A 25,712-nucleotide genomic window follows, 5' to 3' on the forward strand; every position below is an offset into this window, starting at 1 on the left:
TGTGTATTTTGCCTAAGCCATAATCAGTACATACTGTGTAGCAGGTCATTTTCGTGGGATAAAAAATCCGAGACAAAATCGTAGGCGTGGTGCAGCAGTGATTTTGTGTGTAAAAATTCCCTTTGCTTCACTGCATTGCATGCGTTCCGGTCAACCATGCCTACGTTTTCGTGAGTGATAAATATTCGTCAAGGTTTAGCTTGCCCACGGAAACTATACCCAGGACGCTATATGTACGGTACGGTATACTGTACCACTTTATCACCTGTTTCAAGTACTCTTCCTTCTCCCGTTACTTCGTAGCACTCGAATATGTCCACCTCGTCCACTGCAGGCACACTGCTCTGCTCCAACTCCTTACAGCGATCCAGTGCCTTCTTGAGCTCTTCCTCCATCACAAGTCTCTCTTGCACAGCAGACTGGGTAATAGATTGCATGGTGGTCAACTACACACACAGGTATACAGATACAACCATCACAGCATCGTGGTAGTGGTACAGTAGTTATAATAAAGGTACAGTAGACTCTCGTTATTCCGACTCTCTGAAGTACGGCCTGAAATGTGGCCAACTCGCTATTCTGTATACTTGCTGCCCCAAACTAGTAATTTTATACGTATACATTTTGGGTGTGGTTTAGCAGAAAAACTGTGTGTGGGGGGAGTGGTTGGGGTGTACAATGAGAGGTAGGAAGCGGGATGCTCATGAACACTACAATGAAAGTTATAAAAAAGGTAAACCGTTTTGTGAGCAAACACAGCTGTGGGATTACATTGTAATAGAGAGGAAATATGATTCATTATCTTTATTTGTTATCCTCGAGACAAAACCGCAAAATTAGTCATTAATATTCGAGGTAGGTTGATTTTAAGCCGCGGCTATTTTCTGAAATGCAAACTACCGCGCTCTTCTGGCCAAGTTGCACTGTCCCAAGGGTGGCCGGATTAACGAGAGTCTACTGTACATGTATTAATTATACAGTATTTACCGAGTGCAAACATGTACATGCTAAACTCACATCTGCCCTTGCTGTTGGCCAGTTCCAATTCTCTCACCAGCTCAGCCATGACACCCGGGTCCATGATTTGAGACCTCTCGGGCAGTATCTCCTCCAACTCCCTCAGCAGGTCATCCTCTAGACATTGAATGGTCTCACTCTTCTCCTCAACCTGACAGGGGAACATCAATAAGTTGCTGCCAGGTGGAGAATACTCGACATACAATAGTGACGTGCATGTACACTCAACTACTGAATCTGGCAATGAAATTTAACGGTATTCTCCCACTTTGAAATAAAGGCCAGCTTAAAGTTGGACTGTAGTTAGCAAATAGTAGATCGATTTTGATTAAAGGCCAGTGAATATTCTAACCACTGCACATGTGTATCTCTCACCTCTGTGGGTGGTATAGGAACGAGGGAGGCCCTCTGATACTGTCTAGAGGACTGGACTTCTTCTCACTGCCAAGGTATAAAAACAAAATATGCATTTGGTAAAATCTACTCTCAAACAACATTGCACATTGACAGGTAAAGGGTTATTAAAGTAAAATATGAAGTTTGACCAAGCATTCCTCCTCTCACCTCCTGCTCATTCAGGAACTTCATGAACCTTTGAAGGACTCGTCACATGATCTTGAAAGATACGGACTTGGTTGAGGATTTGAGTGGGGCTAAAGTGAGAGAGGAGGTTGTGGGAGAGGGGCCTCAGACCAGGGCTGGTGGGACGCAGTGTCACGTGAGAGAAGACTCAGACACATGATCCTCCGTCTGCGGACAGTTGCTGTGAGGAGAATGAGAATTTTAAGGCACTGGAATTGAACTGTGCACAAGCACGAAATACATGTACTATTTTATTCGTACCACATAACTAACTAAAAATGCTCACCAATAAAACACCACACACCACTTGGTGTACAACATTTTAACGAATCTACAAATGAACTGCTGCTCCTCTAGACAACCTGCCCAACCCTCCACATACACACTGGCTGGATCATGCATAAAGAAAATGGCATCTATTTTCACAGCGTTTGACCATCAAACGTATCAGAGAATAATCTCACGCCCATATTGCTGATTTGCTTGAAATGCCCACCACCATCTTAGCAATGTACCAGCAAGGGGCTTTTGTTGTGAGCATCAATGGTAGGCCATGGCATTCAGTTGCTATTGATGAGTCACATGAAATGCAGGTACTCTCTGATAAGAAGATCTTAATTGGACTGTTTGTGTCTGAAATGGGAGGCTCACTACAACTTCATATCAGCTAAAGCCTACAAGGTGTTAGGGCCTTCTGAAAATATGATTTCCTCTACCAACTCGATCAAAACTATATAAGAAACAATTTTACTTTTCCCTAGTGAGATCTCAGCTCTCTCAACTCTGGCGACCAATTACTGCTCAAATACATTTATTCTTAAAGTGATTGAGCTCACCTTTGGTAGCGCTGACTTATCACAGCTGTTGGTCCAATTCTCCAGAACTCTGAGCTTCCCCTCGAGGTGCAACTGCAAGTGACAGAAGATTTAAGTTGAGGTTGAGAAAAGAGTTTCATGCAATAAAGTTAGAAGACACTGAATAAGCAGATTACCAGATAAAGTACAGCATAATTATGTTCTGGACAGGAAATTGTCCGGGTATAATTGGAACAGATTTTTATAGCGCATGCGAAGTGTCCGGGAATAATTAGCATGCAGCTGCATACGAGTGAGCTAAGTTTAATAGAACAGGGTACGACTGAATAGTTGCACTTTTATAGCTATCTAAAACTAGATACTCAAAGCTATCTAACTGCAGCACTCTAAGTATTACTGGCTGGTTATGACTGTAACTCAACTTTTCAAGGTATTGTCCGGACAAATGTAATATTAAAGCACAAGAGTGTCCGTTGTATTAGAACAACGAAAATTGGCAGGCAAGAGTGTCAGGGATAATTAGAAGTTTCTGAGGCGATAAATTAGAAGATATACGGTACCTCAGAAACAGACATGCAAGTTCGTTGTCTAAGGACATAATTATTGCAGTGCTTATAACTATGGCTAATACAAGGGTGCTCAGTTAAAGTCGACCATACATACTTGATCCATATTATACATGTACCCTGGGAGCAGTACAATAAGTCAAGAGCTCATAGTAAAAAAGAGAGAGTATCGAACGCATCGCTATCTTGCATCAGATATATTCGGAAAGTAACGTGACACCCTGTCTGAAACACGTCATCAATTAAATTGATCAGTTACAAAGCAGGAAGTTACGCTACTTTCCAAATACATCTTATGCTACGTTGGATACTCTCTCTCTCTTATTATGGGACTCTTGTTATTAGCGGCCTCTCAAAAAATTGGCTAAGAATAATTACATGTACACAGCTGTAGGTACACACTTGCCCAACCCACTCACCAGAGAGGACACCTTCGAGGTTAGGTAAATTTATGACCTCTAAAAGTAGCGACAGCTGCGTTGACAATTAATTTTTAATGCCGCGTCCTAAATGGAGGTAAATGTAGGCACACCCTAGTAAAGTAGTAAAGATTCTAACTCACTGGAAAATACGTTTTTAAGTGGCTATAGAAATCGAGGCAAGTAGACTGAGTAGAGTTACATGTACCTCCAATTAGATGAGACCCTCTAAATAATGGACACCAGGTCTTCAACATGATTTTCAACCTCCAAAAGAAGCGATCTCTGGCTTCAATAAGTTTTAAAAAGTGTTGCTTTAATTAAAGGTCTTACGGTAATCACATTTCTTACTTGAATACGTCGGGTTCATTACTGACAGGCAGCATTCTCAGCCTCAAACTGTGCAAAGGAACAGAAAACATGATCCACGACGTACCTTACAAGGTAACATAAACCAAGAGATGAACCAGACAATCATCTATGGCTAATAAATTGACTCACCATCTTTCCATTGGGAGAATGCTGTAATACTTTAGCAATGGAGCCAGCTCTAGCTAGCTCTGTGGGTGAAAACAATGTCTTTGGTGGGTGTGGTGGTGAATGTAAAAAGTGGGTGTATCTCAATCTTAGATATCTGAGATACACCCACTTTTTTTTGCAAGTCATGCAAAAACAACAACACTCAATAATATATTTCAGAGAAATCTAGAGCTAGCTAGCTGCAAGGCACAGATTTATTTACTGGAATGGCCACTAAAGAGCAGAACCAAGGTATAAAGACTGTCATGTTTCCTATAAAGGATAAACCCAATGATTGCTAAAGCATAAAACCCTCATTGGTGATTGCTAACCTTGTGTGCTTGCTATCTATTTTCAGAGCTCACAATTGACGATCTGAAGACAGAAATGAAACTGACTGATGAGCAGCTCAATACAGTAATAAAGGAACCAGATCTACCCGAGTTAGCAGCATGTTTCGACAATGTTCACAAAGGCTATCTTGAAAAATTGGAGCTCTCACCTGGAGAGCAAACTGACGTGAGGACTAGAGCATATGTAGATGGCACTCTGGCAGGAATGTTGCTGTCTACTTAATTGCTATTGTTACACATACAATTCTCTATTAACTATCACCAGGAATGGTACTCACCTATTGTTTTGTTTCCCCAGACTCCACCACCTCGTGTCCTCCCTCCCGAGAGAGGGTCCTGCTGAACCACAAGCTGTCCTCGTACAGGGACTATCTACAAAGTCGCTACAGAATGCAAGTATCCACATCAGCCACACAATGGCCTCCCGTCCCAACAAAGACAATTTTCAAACTAGCCATGATTCAGAAGGAGGAAATACAGAGAGGAAGAATCGACGATGAATTTGTTAGGCTAACAATTACGGGGAAAATTGACGATATTTTACTTCAAAAAACTCCGGTTAACTTAACTAACATTTTCCCTGAGATTGAGGATACACGAAACTTTGTGTTGATTGAAGGAGCTCCCGGCTCTGGCAAGAGCACCCTTGCTCTACACATCTGTCAGGAGTGGGCAAAGGGGAAACTGTTCCAACAGTTCGATATTGCAATCCTGGTGAGACTGAGAGATCCCCTCGTTAGAGAAGCAAAAACAATAGAAGATCTTCTCCCTTGTAGGAATTCAACACTGGCATGCCAAATAGGGGCAACAATTATAATTAATTGATTGATTATTAATTGAGATTGATTGTTATTCATACAGTTTTGACAATTGATTTTAATTCTGCCATAATGCATTCAATGACAATTTAAATGCATAGAGAAAAGTAGTGAAGTATTATATACTAGTATATATAATTATGTTAGACACTATAAAAACAAATGTTGTTAATTAATTACAACTTGTTAATAGCACAGCAATAACAAAGGCTTCTCCTTGGTAACAATAACAGACACACAGACACACGCACACGCACACAGTCAGCTTTACCGTAGCCCTCGTTGGCTACGCCTCGAGGCATAACAAGGGCTTCTCCTGGTAATAATGATAAATGCTCACATGCACAGTAAATTGTCAATGAACACAAAGCAATTTGCTAGTGAAAATCCAATTTAACGCTCTGATGCCTTTTGTTCATATAATTATGAGGAAGATGAGCAAATTAACGTTCACTTTAGCCCTCCCAAACATCTTCTAAACATCTTCATGATTGCCAGGCCCTCGTATTGCAGCTGAAGGAGGTCCTGTGTGGGGAGAAGAGAGGGCAGTGAAACACTTCAACTGGTGTAAGACAAAGAATGCATGTATTCTACATAACACAAAATCATATTAGTACTCCCTTTATTGCTCCCCTCACCTGGAAGATCAGCTCCACCTTCTCTATCTGCCTGCCCAGGAAACGACCAGACACCTCAAACTTGCTCACATCCACTGACGTCATCTTAAACACAACATTTCTGAACCTGGGGGAGTGTTAACATAGCGCTCAACATTACACATAGAGGCATAAAATAAGTCAATAGCCTCACACTGAAATAGATTAGTAGTAGAATCTGGACAAAGTACGTACAAGAGCAATAATATTAAGAGCACATGTCGATGATTATCATGTTGTTTGATCATAGTAGAGGGATTCCCAGAATAGTACATCAATGACAAGAGACATACGAAGCTCTTAACATCAATACCGTGACACACCAATGTACGCAGGAATTGAAAGCATAATTATATTCTATTTAGTATATAGACAGCCCGTATTAAAGATCTAAGCACACAACACAAGTATGTTAGTATCTGCTATGCACTCTCCAGTACGTAGGTGGAGACTTACAGAATGGGTGGGGCATATCTCCATGGACACTGATGCAGATGATTTGTTTGATCACGTCAGAGTACGCGTCAATACCCAGCTATCTCTCCGGGGAGTCCACTGTCGATGCCCACAGGAAGAACCCTCTGGGGGGGGAACAGTGAGAGTCATATTATGATTCAGTTCCGGGAATAAATGTCATAGAAAGTCACTAATTGACTCACATTTTTTCCAGCCGAGGCAAATGGAGCACAGCTATAGGTTACGTCTCTGTGGGGCATGGAAAAATTGATTTACTGAAATTGTGTATCAGGTTTTAAGCAACTAATAAGGATTATCACTTATTGAGCGCACAATTCCCCGCCCACACACACCTGGTCAGTAGACAGCTGATTGCCTATCCACAACATCGAAGGATTTTATCGCAGCTATGTACTTCATTGTACAGCTGCAAGGGGAGTGACGTGTGATACAGTGTGAGTCAATGAAAGTCAGTACAACACAGTTAGTGTATGTTCACCAAAGAGGTACATGAGATTGTTCTGACAAATCATTCTTGGGCTCTCTAATACACTAACAGGGTTTCATCTAGGATAACAAGTTGGGGGGGGATTTGGGAGTGCGTAAGCGCACTTAAAAAAAGTTGATTTAATACTAATGTGATGATGTCATTATTCTACAAGATTTGGGGGGGGGAAGAACCACCCCCCCCTACTAGATGAAACCCTGACTAACTGATACAGTACCAAAGATGCAACCTTTTACATGGCAAAATTAAAAACGGCCATTGTCAAAGTAATGTAGACGCAATCGGCATCATGTATAAATTGTGTATTTGGCCTGGCCTAAGCCATATTCAGTACATACTATATAGCAGGTCATTTTTGTAGGTTATAACATTCGAAACAAACAACGTCTACACACAGTAAGTGCAGTAGTAGTAGATCTAAGAGGTAGTCTAATGCTCAAGAATGATGGAACATCTTATATACATATAGTAGTCATCTGCAGAATTGTGTAGAGGAGATGTTTCACCATCTTTGAGCATTAGTTTACCTCTTAGATCTACTACTACTGCACTGCACTATACTGCACTTACTGTGTATATAGCTAGTAGGTATCTTCAAGACCAGCTAGCTCACTGACAGTTGACAAACTAATGCTCAAAGATGGTGGAACATCTCTACACAATTCTACTACTACTGCATGCACTTACTGTGTATATAGTAGGTATCTTCAAGACCAGCTAGCTCACTGATAGTTGACAAACACTCTCTGGGACAAAAACCATTGTGTAGCTCTTACTTCAATATTTTACAAACTTCCTTTATTTAGAATAATAGCGCATGCATTGCAGAATGCAGAGGCTGCAAAATATGGTGGGCCGTTTGTTTCAAAATTCAAATGTTACATTTTCATTCAAATCACAATACATTCATTCAAGATGTGCAATTTTCATTCAAGAGCATTCAAGATTATTCATTCAAGATTCAAGATTTTGATGGATGCATAAACATGCATAATTTCAGATGACTTTAGCCACACTTTGTGGTTTTATTGCATGGTGTAGTTGTTTTAATTAACAGGAAATGGGGTTCACAATAATCAACTCCCTCCCTCAGTAGTGGTAAGGTGATTCCCAAACCAGAAACATGACATTGATTGACGAAAATTAACAAGAGGTCAGGGGTTCGTTGCCGACCTTCGAGTTTTGAGCATTAAGCAAAGAACATCTTATAAATGTTGTGTGTTAATGACTGTATATGCATGCATGGCATGCATATCTTGAATAATTATTGTCGACTTGAATGCATTAAAATCTTGAATGACAATTGCATGGTCTTGAATGGTCAGTGGATCTTTGGATCAATTTAAATTTGTTTTGGGCAGAATTTCAAATCGATAGAAATTTATATATTTTTTGATTTTGAATATTTTGAAACTGCAAGAGTACATGCAAATGAGTGCATTCTATTTTCAATTCTTGAGGAAGAACTGGTCCTGAGTTTCGTGCAGAAAAAAGCAGTTTCATATTTTGCACCCACAGGGGTTAGCTTATAATGACCTTTGTACTCTAAGAAGCTGTGCACTTTATAGTCTGTTATAAAATCAGTATTATGTGCACCTAGCTTGTATGCGTACAGGTTATGTTAACAGTTGTATCCCACCCTGATTGACAATGACAATTACACCCCTGTCTGTATAGGTGTTCCAAGTACCATGGCCAATAGATGAGTGTTCCCAGCATACAGACGGTACTATACATATAATCATACAGTTGTTCGATTGCACACACACACACACAATAATATCATAATTTAATTGATCCTTCAACATTGAAATGTTTAATAATATTAATTATGTACAGTTAAGGAAGTACATTATTATATTATACATAGCAGAGTCGTGCAGTTGGCTAGCCTCGAGGAAGTGATTGGGATATCAAGGCTAGCAGTTGGCAAGGTTATATTCTGGCTATATTTAGCATTGCATTGGAGCATGGCTTCTCAAGAGTACAAAGGTCATTTTAAGCAAACCCTGCGGATGCTATAAGCGCTAGTGATGGTCAAAAATTGAAAATGCTTTTTCTGCACGAAACTCAGGACCAATTCTTCCTCAAGAAATTAAAAGTAGAATGCACTCATTTGCATGTACTCTTGCAGTTTCAAAATATTCAAAATCAAAAAATATATAAATTTCTATCGATTTGAAATTCTGCCCAAAACAAATTTAAATTGATCCAAAGATCCACTGACCTTGAATGAATACTGTATATGCATCTTGAATGAATGTATTGTAATCTGAATGAAAATATAACATTAATTTTGAATTTTGAAACAAACGGCCCACCATACACCATAGCAAAAACACATTGATTTTACAATGTAAAAGGATGGGCCAGCTCAGCACAATTCAAATAGCAATAAAAATTCCAGGCTCTTAAACGAATAGGACTATTATATCATTCAATGACAATTTAGAGAAAAGTAGCGAAGTACATAGTATGTTAGAACATTAGGTCGTTAATTAATCAATTGCAACGTGTCAATAGTACATGCAGATGATATAAATAATTGAAGAATGCTCACATGCAATTGTCAATGAATACATGCAATTTGTTAATGGCAATACAATTTAACACTCTGAGGATTTTAAAAGTTCATGAGGGAAGATGAGCAGATTAACATTCACTTTGGCCCTTCCAAACATCTTCATGATTGCCAGGCCCTCGTATTGCAGCTGAAGGAGGTCCTGTGTGGGGAGAAGAGAGGGAAGTGAAACACTTCAACTGGTGTATAAGACAAAGAATGCATGTATTTGTAAGACAAATGAATACATGTACTTACATACACCGTACAAGCATACCAACACTATACCTGACACAAGACAGTAAACTTCTTGAACACTTTACGTACCTACCATCTACCTGTACACACACCCTCACCTGGAGGACCAGCTCCACCTTCTCTATCTGCCTGATGTGATCTCAAACACAACATTTCCGAATCTGAACCTGGGCGAGTAAGAAATAATGTTCACATAATTATAGCATAACTTTGCATAAGATCAAGGTCGTAGCAAGAGGTCAGGCTGGTCAGATTTTGGCCTAACCACTTTTTGCAGCTGGGTATAGTAATGGTCGTAAATATCGTAAGTGATAATGCGCATGCTGTTTTGGTGAGGAAAAGTGAGGGCCTTTTTCTTAGGTAAAAAATTCACCACTGTATGCAAAAGTTCCAATAGTACAAAAACAGTTGACCTTTAATTGTAAGTTGGCCTGACCACTTTAAAGTTGCTTGCTACGCCCCTCCATGAAGATTGGGGCATAAAAATAAGTTAATATAGCCTCACACTGGAGGAATTGTTAAAGTCTAGATTAGTAGTAGAGTCTGAGCTTCAGTCAAACAGTGGACAAAGTACGTACCAGAGCAATTAATGGCACATGTGATGATTATCATGTTGTTTAATAGAAGTATGCTAGTATAACGGCTACTCAAGTATACGGAGACTCACAGAGTGGGTGGAGCATATCTCCATGAACGCTGATGTATGGATGATTGGCTTGGTCACGTCAGAGTACTTGTTGATACCCAGCCTTCTGTCCAGGGGGTCCACTGTCGATGCTCGCAAGAACTCTCTGTGGGGGGTACAATGAGTGTATGTATATTCATACCCTCTGCATGGCAACGAAAATAGCTAATTTGCAATTTAGATCATACGATACTTTAGTAGAAGGTAGAAACACACATGACCATCATCACATGACCATCATTCGTACATACACACTTTCAACTATTTGACCACAAATTCAGTTCTGGTAATCACATTTCTTACTTGATTTCTTGAAGGCTTCCTGAATGCACGGGTTCATTACTGACAGGGCCACATTCTCAGCCTCAAACAGCGCGAAGGTATACAGAAAAACATGATCAACTCTAAACCAACAGATAACCGGACAATTCATGGAAAGTTACGAAAGGGTCAAATTTTCTGCTGATTTGGCATTTTTTTACCAAAAATTAATGATTATGGTTAAATTGAAAAACAGTCTAGTCGAGTAATGTACATAGATGCAGTGCATATTGTATGCCATAATCTGTACAGGTATACTGTACCACTTTTATCACCTGTTGTTTGTAGCACTCGAGTATACCCCATCGGCACACTGCTCTGCTCCAACTCCTCACAGCGATCCAGTGCCTTCTTGAGCTCTTCCTCCGTCACAAGTCTCTCTTGCACAGCAGACTGGGTAATAGATTGCATGGTGGTCATGTACACACACAGGTATACAGATACAACCATCACAACATCGTAGTGGTTAGCCTCAATTCCAGGCCGCGAAGAGAAAAGCGGCCTGGAATACCTTGTATGCACATGCGCGTACATTACCCCAAAAAGGGGGTAATCCGTGCATTTGTGGATATTGTCAGTAAAATAAACCGTATACTATTTGTATTTTGAAGTTACGGTCCGTTACATAAAAGTATTGTGCAAATAAAAAATTATGACTGAGTTCTTACGCCTTTTATTGTATCAAGCCAAGTCTCTACTTAACGACACTGTAAGGGCATATCTCATGGACACTGATGCAGATGATTGGTTTGATCACGTCAGAGTACGCATCAATACCCAGCTATCTGTCCGGGGGGTCCACAGTCGATGCTCGCAGGAAGAACCCTCTGTGGGGGGTACAATGAGAGTCATAATTATTATTATGATTCAGTTCCGGGAATAAATGTCATAGAAAGTCACTAATTGACTCACATTTTTTCCAGTCGAGGTAAATGGAACACAGCTATAGGTTACGTCTCTGTGGGACATGTGAAATTGTGTATCAGGTTTTAAGCAACTAATAAGGATTATCATCTATTAATCTTGTTGAGCGCACAGTCCATTCTACCCCCCGCCCACACACACCTGGTCAGTAGACAGCTGATTGCCTATCCACAACATCGAAGGATTTTATCGCGGCTATGTACTTCATTGTACAGCTGCAAGGGGAGTGACGTGTGATACAGTGTGATTCAATGAAAGTCAGTACAACACAGTTAGTGTATGTTTACCAAAGAGGTACATGAGATTGTTCTGACAAATCATTCTTGTACTCTCTAATACACTAACAGGGTTTCATCTAGGATAACAAGTTGGGGGGGGGGGGAGATTTGGGAGTGCGTAAGCGCAAGTGTTTGGCTATGCCCACTTAAAAAAAGTTGATTTAATACTAATGTGATGATGTCATTATTCTACAAGATTTGGGGGGGGGGGGAAGAACCACCCCCCCTACTAGATGAAACCCTGACTAACTGATACAGTATCAAAGATGCAACCTTTTACATGGCAAAATTAAAAACGGCCATTGTCAAAGTAATGTAGACGCAATCGGCATCATGTATAAATTGTGTATTTGGCCTAAGCCATATTCAGTACATACTATATAGCAGGTCATTTTCGTAGGTTATAACATTCAAAACAAACAACGTCTACACACAGTAAGTGCAGTAGTAGTAGATCTAAGAGGTAGTCTAATGCTCAAGAATGATGGAACATCTTATATACATATAGTAGTCATCTGCAGAATTGTGTAGAGGAGATGTTTCACCATCTTTGAGCATTAGTTTACCTCTTAGATCTACTACTACTGCACTGCACTATACTGCACTTACTGTGTATATAGCTAGTAGGTATCTTCAAGACCAGCTAGCTCACTGACAGTTGACAAACTAATGCTCAATGGAACATCTCTACACAATTCTACTACTACTGCATGCACTTACTGTGTATATAGTAGGTATCTTCAAGACCAGCTAGCTCACTGATAGTTGACAAACACTCTCTGGGACAAAAACCATTGTGTAGCTCTTACTTCAATATTTTACAAACTTCCTTTATTTAGAATAATAGCGCATGCATTGCAGAATGTAGCCTCGATTCAAGGCAGCGGACTTGAGTCGAGGCTATGCAGAATGCAGAGGCTGCAAAATATGGTGGGCCGTTTGTTTCAAAATTCAAATGTTACATTTTCATTCAAGAGCATTCAAGATTATTCATTCAAGATTCAAGATTTTGATGGATGCATAAACATGCATAATTTTAGATGACTTTAGCCACACTTTGTGGTTTTATTGCATGGTGTAGTTGTTTTAATTAACAGGAAATGGGGTTCACAATAATCAACTCCCTCCCTCAGTAGTGGTAAGGTGATTCCCAAACCAGAAACATGACATTGATTGACGAAAATTAACAAGAGGTCAGGGGTTCGTTGCCGACCTTCGAGTTTTGAGCATTAAGCAAAGGACATCTTATAAATGTTGTGTTTTAATGACTGTATATGCATGCATGGCATGCATATCTTGAATAATTATTGTCGACTTGAATGCATTAAAATCTTGAATGACAATTGCATGGTCTTGAATGGTCAGTGGATCTTTGGATCAATTTAAATTTATTTTGGGCAGAATTTCAAATCGATAGAAATTTATGTATTTTTTGATTTTGAATATTTTGAAACTGCAAGAGTACATGCAAATGAGTGCATTCTATTTTCAATTCTTGAGGTCCTGAGTTTCGTGCAGAAAAAAGCAGTTTCATATTTTGCACCCACAGGGGTTAGCTTATAATGACCTTTGTACTCTAAGAAGCTGTGCACTTTATAGTCTGTTATAAAATCAGTATTATGTGCACCTAGCTTGTATGCGTACAGGTTATGTTAACAGTTGTATCCCACCCTGATTGACAATGACAATTACACCCCTGTCTGTATAGGTGTTCCAAGTACCATGGCCAATAGATGAGTGTTCCCAGCATACAGACGGTACTATACATATAATCATACAGTTGTTCGATTGCACACACACACACACAATAATATCATAATTTAATTGATCCTTCAACATTGAAATGTTTAATAATATTAATTATGTACAGTTAAGGAAGTACATTATTATATTATACATAGCAGAGTCGTGCAGTTGGCTAGCCTCGAGGAAGTGATTGGGATATCAAGGCTAGCAGTTGGCAAGGTTATATTCTGGCTATATTTAGCATTGCATTGGAGCATGGCTTCTCAAGAGTACAAAGGTCATTTTAAGCAAACCCTGTGGATGCTATAAGCGCTAGTGATGGTCAAAAATTGAAAATGCTTTTTCTGCACGAAACTCAGGACCAATTCTTCCTCAAGAAATTAAAAGTAGAATGCACTCATTTGCATGTACTCTTGCAGTTTCAAAATATTCAAAATCAAAAAATATATAAATTTCTATCGATTCGAAATTCTGCCCAAAACAAAATTTAAATTGATCCAAAGATCCACTGACCTTGAATGAATACTGTATATGCATCTTGAATGAATGTATTGTAATCTGAATGAAAATATAACATTAATTTTGAATTTTGAAACAAACGGCCCACCATACACCATAGCAAAAACACATTGATTTTACAATGTAAAAGGGTGGGCCAGCTCAGCACAATTCAAATAGCAATCAAAATTCCAGGCTCTTAAACGAATAGGACTATTATATCATTCAATGACAATTTAGAGAAAAGTAGCGAAGTACATAGTATGTTAGAACATTAGGTCGTTAATTAATTGCAACGTGTCAATAGTACATGCAGATGATGTAAATAATTGAAGAATGCTCACATGCAATTGTCAATGAATACATGCAATTTGTTAATGAAATCCAATTTAACACTCTGAGGATTTTAAAAGTTCATGAGGAAGATGAGCAGATTAACATTCACTTTGGCCCTCCCAAACATCTTCATGATTGCCAGGCCCTCGTATTGCAGCTGAAGGAGGTCCTGTGTGGGGAGAAGAGAGGGAAGTGAAACACTTCAACTGGTGTATAAGACAAAGAATGCATGTATTTGTAAGACAAATGAATACATGTACTTACATACACCGTACAAGCATACCAACACTATACCTGACACAAGGCAGTAAACTTCTTGAACACTTTACGTACCTACCATCTACCTGTACACACACCCTCACCTGGAGGACCAGCTCCACCTTCTCTATCTGCCTGATGTGATCTCAAACACAACATTTCCGAATCTGAACCTGGGCGAGTAAGAAATAATGTTCACATAATTATAGCATAACTTTGCATAAGATCAAGGTCGTAGCAAGAGGTCAGGCTGGTCAGATTTTGGCCTAACCACTTTTTGCAGCTGGGTATAGTAATGGTCGTAAATATTGTAAGTGATAATGCGCATGCTGTTTTGGTGAGGAAAAGTGAGGGCCTTTTTCTTAGGTAAAAAATTCACCACTGTATGCAAAAGTTCCAATAGTACAAAAACAGTTGACCTTTAATTGTAAGTTGGCCTGACCACTTTAAAGTTGCTTGCTACGCCCCTCCATGAAGATTGGGGCATAAAAATAAGTTAATATAGCCTCACACTGGAGGAATTGTTAAAGTCTAGATTAGTAGTAGAGTCTGAGCTTCAGTCAAACAGTGGACAAAGTACGTACCAGAGCAATTAATGGCACATGTGATGATTATCATGTTGTTTAATAGAAGTATGCTAGTATAACGGCTACTCAAGTATACGGAGACTCACAGAGTGGGTGGAGCATATCTCCATGAACGCCGATGTATGGATGATTGGCTTGGTCACGTCAGAGTACTTGTTGATACCCAGCCTTCTGTCCAGGGGGTCCACTGTCGATGCTCGCAAGAACTCTCTGTGGGGGGTACAATGAGTGTATGTATAATTATTCATACCCTCTGCATGGCAACGAAAATAGCTAATTTGCAATTTAGATCATACGATACTTTAGTAGAAGGTAGAAACACACATGACCATCATCACATGACCATCATTCGTACATACACACTTTCAACTATTTGACTACAAATTCAGTTTTGGTTATCACATTTCTTATACCTAAACTTCTTGAAGGCGTCCGAGTGTACGGGTTCATTACTGACAGAGCAGCACTCTCAGCCTCAAACTGTGCAAAGGAACAGGAAAAACACGATAAACTCTTAAACCAACAGATATAACCAGACAATAATCATGGAAAGTTAACGATGCTGATTTGGCGTTTTTCACCAACAAATAATATCTAGTCCAGTACTAATTTAATGTACATAGATGCAGTGCATAATGTAGGCCATACTCTGTGCAGGTATACTGTACCACTTTTATCACCTGTTGTTTGTAGCACTCAAATATCTACCCCATCGGCACACTGCTCTGCTCCAACTCCTCACAGCGATCCAGTGCCTTCTTGAGCTCTTCCTTCATCACAAGTCTCTCTTGCACAGCAGACTGGGTAATAGATTGCATGGTGGTCATGTACACACACTGGTATACAGATACAACCATCACAACATCGTGGTAGTGGTACAGTAGTTATATAATTGCAGGTACATGTATTAATGAAAGCACCGCAGGTGCTGATGCCTCGGTGGAGGTGCAAAGCTACATAACATAAAGCTACACACATTATCATGATGAATATTTTTGCATTTTTGCTGCATGCAAACTCAAAATTGCATGGTGGTCGATCATGTACACACACACACACAGGTAATACAACCACCATGTGGTAGTGGTACAGCTGTTTGCTCACTGCATTACCACAAAACAACAAAATACCATACAATGTTGCTATGCAAACAACATGTGGTCCTAAGCAATGATGGCTTCTAGCACTTGTATGTTAAATGGGTACTTTTTGAGGGTTACAAAATGGCTAATCTGCGAGACCCTCAAAATTTACCCGCTATAAGGTGGCATCAATATTATAGTAAATGCTCTCACGATCTACTCTTGGTGGTATATATGGAAACTCACATACAAATTATGGTGAGGATCTGAAATGGAGAATGGGCGGGGACTAGCTTGCATATACCAGCAGATATGATATACATGTAGCTACTAACCGTCCACTGAATGTATGGAAAGCAGTGTGAAGGCTGAAGAAACTGTTAGTACGAAGTACTGCAAAGGACATCAAACAGTGCATGTACATAGTGGGACCATATAGGCAGTGCATGTACATAGTGGGACCATAGGCAGTGCATGTACATAGTGGGGCCATAGGCAGTGCATGTACATAGTGGGGCCATAGGCAGTGCATGTACATAGTGGGACCATAGGCAGTGCATGTACATAGTGGGACCATAGGCAGTGCATGTACATACTGGGACCATAAGCAGTGCATGTACATAGTGGGGCCATAAGCAGTGCGTGTACATAGTGGGACCATAGGCAGTGCATGTACATAGTGGGACCATAAGCAGTGCGTGTACATAGTGGGACCATAGGCAGTGCGTGTACATAGTGGGACCATAGGCAGTGCGTGTACATAGTGGGACCATAGGCAGTGCCTGTACATAGTGGGACCATAGGCAGTGCGTGTACATAGTGGGACCATAGGTAGTGCGTGTACATAGTGGGACCATAGGCAGTGCGTGTACATAGTGGGACCATAGGCAGTGCGTGTACATAGTGGGACCATAGGCAGTGCGTGTACATAGTGGGACCATAGGCAGTGCGTGTACATAGTGGGACCATAGGCAGTGCGTGTACATAGTGGGACCATAGGCAGTGCGTGTACATAGTGGGGCCATAAGCAAGGCAGTGCGTGTACATAGTGGGGCCATAAGCAGTGCATGTACATAGTGGGACCATACGCAGTGCGTGTACATAGTGGGACCATAGGCAGTGCATGTACATAGTGGGACCATAGGCAGTGAGTGTACATAGTGGGACCATAGGCAGTGCATGTACATAGTGGGACCATAAGCAGTGCATGTACATAGTGGGGCCATAGGCAGTGCATGTACATAGTGGGACCATAGGCAGTGCATGTACATAGTGGGACCATAGGCAGTGCGTGTACATAGTGGGACCATAAGCAGTGCATGTACATAGTGGGACCATACGCAGTGCATGTACATAGTGGGACCATAGGCAGTGCATGTACATAGTGGGACCACAGGCAGTGCGTGTACATAGTGGGACCATAAGCAGTGCATGTACATAGTGGGGCCATAGGCAGTGCATGTACATAGTGGGACCACAGGCAGTGCGTGTACATAGTGGGACCATAAGCAGTGCATGTACATAGTGGGGCCATAGGCAGTGCATGTACATAGTGGGACCATAGGCAGTGCATGTACATAGTGGGACCATAGGCAGTGCGTGTACATAGTGGGACCATAGGCAGTGCATGTACATAGTGGGACCATAGGCAGTGCATGTACATAGTGGGACCATAAGCTCTGTACACACACTAGATGTCAATTTGAGTACCTTTTCTACTTTGCTTAAGACAATCATTCCGCCAAATTTGTCCGGTGGCTGCCCCCTGAACCCCCCCCAAATGTTCAACAGCGTACGGCAGTCGTCATTTCCCCCCTTAGCTTAAAAATCCTGCTTGAAACCATGACAATAGTGAGTATTTGTGACATACCGTATAAGTAGAGGTTGTATGGTGAAAATGTTCGTATATTTCGTACTGTAGAGCATCATACACTGTACGAAAAATAAAACTACAAAACTATTCTACAGTAATAGGCTCAATGTGGCTGTATGAATATTTAAAATACGAAATATTTCCAGTCCTACAGTATTATAAACTCTTTAATCACAACTTTGGTAAACATAATATTATTTCTTACCTAAACTTCTTGAAGGCATGAGTGAGTGTTCGGATTCATTACTGGCGGGCATCATTCTCAGTCTCAACTCACATCAACCTCCAGCATGGGGTGGGTCGATCACAGTGACATAACACACACAAACTGTGCAAAGGAACAGGAAAACATGATAAACCGGCATTACGGTAACTTAAACCAACAGATGATAAATGGACTAAAATCATGAAAACTCACTAATAATAACGAGTGTTGCAAACTGCGATGTGCTAATGCATGCCTCTCACTTATAGTTTCGATTAGGGGGGGAGGGGCTAAATGAGGCTCTTTATACTGCTAATCACAGGGGCCCCTCTTTCCGTATTCCCCCAAAACCTATAATCGCAGTCACGTGACCCCTAACCTCTAGCGTGAGAGATATGAATGGGCACGTACATGTAACATCTGCTTAACCGGTACCTCGCGGATATGACACAACAAATCTACTGCAACCTGTAAGATTAGTCTGATATACATGTACCACAGAAACAGTGTGCTTGTGTACATGCTAATTTAAAACTACTCACATCTGCATAGTTCCAATTTTCACTCCAGCTCAGCCATGACACCCGGGTCCATGATTTGATATCTCTTGAGCAGCTTCTCCTCCATGTCTAGATGACTGCACTTCTAGAAGGTAAAAGGAAAACAAAATAATGCATTTGGTAAAGATCTACTCTCATGCAAACAACATTGTAATTAGTATTGAGAGCAAATACATGTGATGATCATTACCAAATTTACTGGTAAAGGGTCAAACTGTTAGCAAGAGAGTTCATAATAGACGAACTCTTGCTGTTAGTATGTAAAATTGCCAGCTATGGACCCCAACTAGTACCTACATGCAAATTTTAGGGGGGGGAATTGGAGCTAGGGGGAATATCCCCCTTCCCCCCTGTATGACACACTGCTCACCCTTTAGAAGACTGCCCCCCCCCATACACACACACTCACCCTTCTAGAAGAATGTCCCACAATAGCCTTCGGAGCTGTCTCCTTCCTCTTAGCAATCACTCCATCGATGTGCGTCTTGAGTACCTCGTTTCGACTAATCTTGGGCGCTAGATACAGCACACCTGCCACTGTAGCATGTAGCACCACTCTGTGATGTGCCTCAAGACCTTTCTCCTTCACAGCAAGCTCTTGCAGCTGGTGTAGGAACACCAGTATATCTGAGAGCCTTTGATATAAGAATTCCAGTGTCAGGAGAAATACGAGTTGGTAGAAAGCGAGTGTGTTAGCAGGGCTAGTGCAGAGAGTTTTGGCCAGTTCCAGGAGATTGGTGAAGAGAAAGTTGACTGTTTTAGAGAGGAATCCTTTCTAAACCACACCCTCCAGACTCACCCAATCACTGCACAAGGGGAGGGTATAAATACACGTACATGCACTGCACCTGACATACATGTAGTGAAAGCTAAGACAAAAGCTCATATGGACCTGTGTAACTAACAAATAAAATATAGTGTGCCTCAAATGCACACTGAACATAGCAAGGTACACACACACACACACATCCACATACGTGTTGAGAGGAATCTTGTCCTTGTTGGCATGGTGATCTACGAGACGATGCCAGAGTAGGGCCACATCCAGCTGTGTGCTGGGCTCTCGAATGAGGAGCAATTGATCGAGGGAGGCAAACAGTTGCCCTGGGAACGCCGTCTCCAGCACTGATGCGTGACAGGTGTCAGCCACCGCCCACAAACACTTGACCAGGGAGGTAGTCAACATGGGGCTGCATAATAAAGGAGAGAGTACAATTATGGAAGCTTAAACACTTAGTAATGCACGCAGTCTATTGTGCATGGTCACATAATTATAAGCACGTCATCCTCTATAATATAATCAAAGGTTACTGCTATAAACAGGACTCACGAAGGCACCAGAATCAGAGAACACGTACATGTACAAACAGTGTTTATGACAGGAAACTAAACACATACATGTACACAAATAGCTAAATGAAGCAATAGCTTTAAAATATCATTCTCACCTGTTTTGAGTGTCCTGAGCTGCCAGAGGATGTACAGACAGTCCAGTGGTGGCTCCGCTATCAAGACCCCCTGAGGCCACGGGTACATAAGAGTTGATGAGCCCCAGTATATCTGGCTTGTGATAGTCGGGAAGGACTCCTGCAAACTCCCCCACAGTGATAGTGATGGATTGCTGAAAGGTCAGAGAGGACGTGAGGTCGGGGGGGCCTTCTGAAACGGTTTCTATGGAGATACGGAGGTGGCGGACCAGTGTACAGAATATATCCAGTACAGACAGGCCTGCATGAGTGGACACAAGCTAAGTAATGTAAATACATGTATGCAGATTTAAAGCGTGGAATTAAACCACACTACCGTATTACTAGAATGTTTTGCGAGCATCAAACATTTGCGAATTTTGCGAGGGTTGATCAATTCGCAACAATAATATCGGCAAAACCTAAATTATTACTAGTAAATACACACGATCTTTGCCAGAACGCAATAGTTAGATTGCAAAACGTCAAATTTTCTGCTGATTTGGCTCATTCGAAAAGGTTTTTTCACTCGCAAAATATTCTAGTAATACGGTACGTATAATTATAAAGATTAAGCCAGTGTCAAAACATACAATGTCACGATCATGTACAAACTTTAATAACAGCTATGACAGCATCTACGTATGAAGAAGAAATGCGTATAGCCTTCTTTAGAAAATGGCTCAAAAATAGTGTTGAAACCATACAAGTACTTTACCATAGAGACTCACCTAGAGAGCTGTCTGCTGCCACGGCAACACACTTAGAGAGTGTGCCGAGGATCCCCTGTTTGGTCTCCCAGGACTCCTTCACCCTGGCATCCAGGTGGTCCACCAGCGACTGGACGGCCTTGTACCGATCCTGTCTCTGTGGGGGTACGTGTATAGTGGATAATGTACACAGGGGGGCTGTGGGGGAGGTACATTTAAGATAATGTACCCTGGGGGACTCGGGTTGTGGGGGGTACATGTAAGTGGATAATGTGCACTGGGGGCTGTGGGGGTACATGTAAGTGGATAATGTATACTGGGGGCTGTGGGGGCACATGTAAGTGGATAATGTACACTGGGGGCTGTGGGGGAACATGTAAGTGGATAATGTACACTGGGAGGCTGTGGGGGGTACATGTAAGTGGATAATGTACACTGGGGGCTGTGGGGGCACATGTAAGTGGATAATGTACACTGGGAGGCTGTGGGGGCACATGTAAGTGGATAATGTACACTGGGAGGCTGTGGGGGCACATGTAAGTGGATAATGTACACTGGGGGCTGTGGGGGCACATGTAAGTGGATAATGTACACTGGGGGCTGTGGGGGCACATGTAAGTGGATAATGTACACTGGGGGCTGTGGGGGCACATGTAAGTGGATAATGTACACTGGGGGCTGTGGGGGCACATGTAAGTGAATAATGTACACTGGGAGGCTGTGGGGGTACATGTAAGTGGATAATGTACACTGGGGGCTGTGGGGGCACATGTAAGTGGATAATGTACACTGGGGGCTGTGGGGGCACATGTAAGTGGATAATGTACACTGGGGGCTGTGGGGGCACATGTAAGTAGATAATGTACACTGGGGGCTGTGGGGGCACATGTAAGTGGATAATGTACACTGGGGGCTGTGGGGGCACATGTAAGTGGATAATGTACACTGGGAGGCTGTGGGGGCACATGTAAGTGGATAATGTACACTGGGGGCTGTGGGGCACATGTAAGTGGATAATGTACACTGGGGGCTGTGGGGGCACATGTAAGTGGATAATGTACACTGGGAGGCTGTGGGGGCACATGTAAGTGGATAATGTACACTGGGGGCTGTGGGGCACATGTAAGTGGATAATGTACACTGGGGGCTGTGGGGGCACATGTAAGTGGATAATGTACACTGGGGGCTGTGGGGGCACATGTAAGTGGATAATGTACACTGGGGGCTGTGGGGGCACATGTAAGTGGATAATGTACACTGGGAGGCTGTGGGGGCACATGTAAGTGGATAATGTACACTGGGAGGCTGTGGGGGTACATGTAAGTGGATAATGTACACTGGGACGCTGTGGGGGCACATGTAAGTGGATAATGTACACTGGGAGGCTGTGGGGGCACATGTAAGTGGATAATGTACACTGGGAGGCTGTGGGGGCACATGTAAGTGGATAATGTACACTGGGAGGCTGTGGGGGCACATGTAAGTGGATAATGTACACTGGGGGGCTGTGGGGGGCACATGTAAGTGAATAATGTACACTGGGAGGCTGTGGGGGTACATGTAAGTGGATAATGTACACTGGGAGGCTGTGGGGCACATGTAAGTGGATAATGTACACTGGGGGCTGTGGGGGCACATGTAAGTGGATAATGTACACTGGGAGGCTGTGGGGGTACATGTAAGTGGATAATGTACACTGGGGGGCTGTGGGGGGCTACGTATAATTATATCAATTATAATTTTTGGTTACGAAATACTGAATGTAGGGCATAATAGGTTCTTTCCACAAGCATAATAGGCTGAATTTGGGGCAGTGCTCAAAAGCATAATAGGCATCCAGGTGGTCCACCAGCGACTGGACAGCCTTGTACCAATCCTGTCTCTATGGGGGTACGTGTACAGTGGACAATGTACACTAGAGGGCTGTAGGGGTACGTGTTAGATACTGTACCCTGGGGGGCTGTGGGGGGATAAGATAATGTACACTGGGGGGTACATGTCTACACTGTAAGTAGACACTGGAGGGAACAATTGAAATGCTTGAATAAACAATCTTGTTCAGAAAGTGACGGAGTATGTTGGACCTGAAAGCTATCAATGTTACGTTATGGACAGTCAAGTCAGAATTTACAGTCGACCGTACACGACCATAAGTATCAAGCATGATCAAGGGCGTATACAGAGAAGAGGGCATGCAACTCACTATGTACCCTACCCTACGTACTCATCCGACTTCGTATCAGAGACCGGATATGCTAAAAATAGAATTCAGTATACGGACGTGAACATGTGGGCGGTGCTGTTTACGGAGTTATAATTATGGGTGTGTACATCAGAGCTGCCTTTGCTAGCTAGCTAACATAACATGAACAGTGCAGTATTATTTTAGAGAAGTGTCATGACCAGTCCTAGTCCAGCCAGGTCCAATATAACCCCTTCGAGCAGGAAGTTAAGTGCTGGGCGCATTGTTAAGAAGTACCAGAGACTCAGGAAGACAGGTTTATTGTACCTAGGTTTCATCTTCTTGGAGTTGCAACTGTTGGATGGTTTGCCTCTTTGCCTTTGACACTGCTAGTACGAGCCATACTGCTGCTGAGAACTAGTTTTACTATGCTGCAATCAAGCTAGCTAGCTAGCACAGATATAAAAAATACTTTGATTTACCTTGTGCGGTCAAAGGTTACGCATGGGCGTTTTTGTGGGCAGTTCTAAAAATAGCTCAATACAAAGTCGGATGATCTGAGAATAGGGCGAGAGTTGCATGCCCTCTTCTCTGTATACGCCCTTGGCATGGTGCACTAATAATAATACACTATGGTGAGAACCGTTTCCAAGTTGGCCACCAGTATATACGTGTACCTGCATGGCTTCCACGACGATGACGTACACACCAGCTGTGAATTCCTTGTCCGAAATCCATAGTTTGTTTAGGTCAAAGTGTCTACAAGGGAAGCAATGGAGTGGTACTATATACACAGGAAATGAGACAATGGTTGTCATGGTACTAGACCTGCTGAGACAACATTGCACAATAGGTCATAGCACTTTACTAACATCAGGAGTTCAATAAGAATCCTAATGCACTCCTGCTGAACATGCAGTTCCATTTAAGTTAGGGAAACCACCTTGCTTACAAGTACAGTGTTGTAATACCTACGCATGTACACTGTATACATATACATTAGGGAAACCACCTTGCCTACAAGTAGCACCTACGCACACGAGGCATTGACTGACTTACTGCAGTATTGGCTTGAGGACACTGTCGATGTGAGAGAGTCTGGCAAAAGTGATGAGCTCAGTGAGACTATCCTGAGAGTACCCTCCCAGACTGTCTCCCTCCCTCCACAACAGGCTGGATCTCACCAGACTCTCTGTCAGAGTGGGAGGGGGGTTACTATGGGCACACACGGCATACTCATACACATTGCCTAAGGCCACCAATGGGTAATAGTGCGTGTACGTCGCTCATTGAAGCTACAGTATGTATGATTGTGTATTAGCCAAGTGCTCCAGGAGCAGCAACTTGTAGATACTATTAATGTTATTACATAATTATAGTATACCTTGACTGGGCGACACTGTGACTGTGCATATTGAAGAGGAAGGGCGGCACTATCTTGTTCATGTGATCAAGGTCCCAAATGTTCATCTGGAGGTTGTCTTGCCGACCAATCTTCTTTATTACTCCCCTCAGCCGTTGCAACCCAGCCATCTGCGTCCTGTGTGAGGTGTAGTGGGGAGGGGTGGAGTTGGTGATATAAGCAATGTGATCACAAGTAATGCATGTGGCAGAGCACCCTAAGCGCGGTACAGTTAAAATATGACACCTAACACTTCGAACTGTGGCCACTCAAACTCATTTCATTTCAAAACAGTGAATGTGCTCACACTCGTGATATTTGTCGGCGTCGTCGACATTCTTGGTGAGGCTAAGAGAGGCAAAGCGGTGGATGAGGAAGTCGTACTGTCTGTGGTAGGGGGTGTTCCCTTCCTCTCGCTCGGCAAACTTCACAAACTGTGTGTGTGTGGAGGAAGGGTCGTCAATGTGTTGTATACACAATACACTATTAACAAAATGAAAAGTATATGTACATGCAATCTAATCGTGAAGATACACGTTCACTCTCTGCACTCACCCACCCACACACTCTACTCACACACCTACTCCCACACCCACACACATCACACTCCCCCCTACTCACCGAATTGGTGGCCAGTTCTGTGTTGCTAGTTTCCAGCATATTATGCAGTATATCCAGGTAGCTATCCACAATCAACTGGAGCTTTCGTGAGTCACAGGCTGACAGCAGCTTCTCCGTCACTTGCAGAGCCACACTCACATGCCTGGGGGGAGGGAGAGGCATGAAAATGGTATTTTGTACCACGTTTGTGAGAAAGCCATTGGTTGTATCATAGATATAACATTTAAAGTTCCCAGCCACATAAGATACATCATTTTCTGTTCCGGAGGTACGGGGATGGTCGATAAATTTCCCTAGCTATACATGACATGTCGACATTGTATACTGTACAGGTGTGTCTCTGAAATAGTCGTCTAACCCGTTTCTCTCTCTTTTGCAGGCTCTGACGCAGTCTCAGAGCGAGGTACTCTCCAATATTGTCCAGATGGTCAGGGGAGGTTTGAACAAAGAA

At 42.2% G+C, this 25,712-nt stretch overlaps 1 long non-coding RNA gene across 2 annotated transcripts in view; it reads right to left on the bottom strand.

Annotated features, from left to right (window-relative positions):
* Positions 1-10,246: 10,246 nt before the first annotated feature.
* Positions 10,247-25,712, bottom strand: part of LOC135339206 (uncharacterized) — a 60,020-nt gene continuing 44,554 nt past the window's right edge. For both annotated transcript variants that reach the window (XR_010395903.1, XR_010395902.1), the window contains one exon: positions 10,247-10,926. This is a non-coding gene — a long non-coding RNA (uncharacterized LOC135339206). The remainder of the gene's footprint in view (positions 10,927-25,712) is intronic.

Source organism: Halichondria panicea, chromosome 7 (assembly GCF_963675165.1).
Source record: "Halichondria panicea chromosome 7, odHalPani1.1, whole genome shotgun sequence".
Taxonomy (NCBI): domain Eukaryota; kingdom Metazoa; phylum Porifera; class Demospongiae; order Suberitida; family Halichondriidae; genus Halichondria; species Halichondria panicea.